The sequence below is a fragment of the Bison bison genome, unplaced genomic scaffold (assembly GCF_000754665.1).
Source record: "Bison bison bison isolate TAMUID 2011002044 unplaced genomic scaffold, Bison_UMD1.0 scf7180017855179, whole genome shotgun sequence".
Taxonomy (NCBI): Eukaryota; Metazoa; Chordata; class Mammalia; order Artiodactyla; family Bovidae; genus Bison; species Bison bison.
The window spans coordinates 8,467-9,696 of NW_011485752.1; positions in this window are offsets into that span (position 1 = coordinate 8,467).

The following is a 1,230-nucleotide window of genomic DNA, read 5'->3' on the forward strand; positions in this document are numbered from 1 at the left end:
CTTGGACAGCGAGGAGATCAAACCAGTCAATCCCAAAGAAAATCAGTCCTGAATATTCATTGAAAGGACTGATGCTGAAGCTCTAATACTTGTGGCCACCTGATACAAAGAACTGACTCATTGGGAAAGATCCTGATGCTGGGAAAGATTGAAGGCAGGACAAGGGGACGAGAGAGGATGAGATGGTTGGATGACATCACTGACTCGATGGACATGAGTTTGCGCCAGGAGTTGATGATGATCCGGGAGTTGATGATGGACAGGGAAGCCTGCCATGTTCATGGGGTCGCAAAGAGTCAGACACGACTGAGTGACTGAACTGAACACATATGGGATTCAGTCAAAGGCCTTACATTTTTTTCAGTCTTGGTTCAGCTACTTAAGAGCTCTGCGGCTGTGGATAAGCCACATAACTTCAGTGAGACTTAGTTTGCTGATCTATTTTCAAAATCACTAAAATTTTCTATGAGAGTGTGCCTAGAAGCACTTTGCAAACTCTGAAGTACTCTATGACCCAAAGTTGGAGAAGGCAATGGCAATCCACTCCAGTGTTCTTGCCTGGAGAATCCCAGGGACGGGGGAGCCTGCTGGGCTGCCACCTATGGGGTCACACAGAGTCGGACACGACTGAAGCGAAAGTGGTGTATCCATAAAATGGGGTACTATCCATCCACAAAAAGGAAATGCTGACACATGCCACTACATGGGTGGATCTTAAAAAAAAAAAAAACATAATGCTAGACACAAATGGCCACATATGACATGATTCCTTTTATGCAAAATGTCCAGAATTGGCAAATCTATAGAGACAGAAAGAAGATGAGTGGTTGCTAGGGGTTAGGGGGGAGAAGTGAATGGACTTTAATTGCTTAATGTGTTTTCTTTTGAGATGCTGAAAATATTCTGGAACTAGTTAGTGGTGATGGCTGCACACCATGGTGAATGAATTAAATGCCACCAAATTGTACACCTTTTTTTTTGGCCACACTAGGTGACTTGCAGGATCATATTTGCCTGACCTGGGATGGAACCCAGCCCCATGAGTAAAAGCAAAAGTCCTAATCACTGGACCACCAGGCAATTCCTGGTTAGTGTATTTTATCTCAATTTAAAAACCAAACCCAAAAGGCAATATGAAAGTTGATCATCCTGAGAAGTTGTTGATTCCTGCACTCTACCTGCAGCCCCCAGTCCATTTTTTGGCATTCAGAGAACTTACAGAGTAGGTGC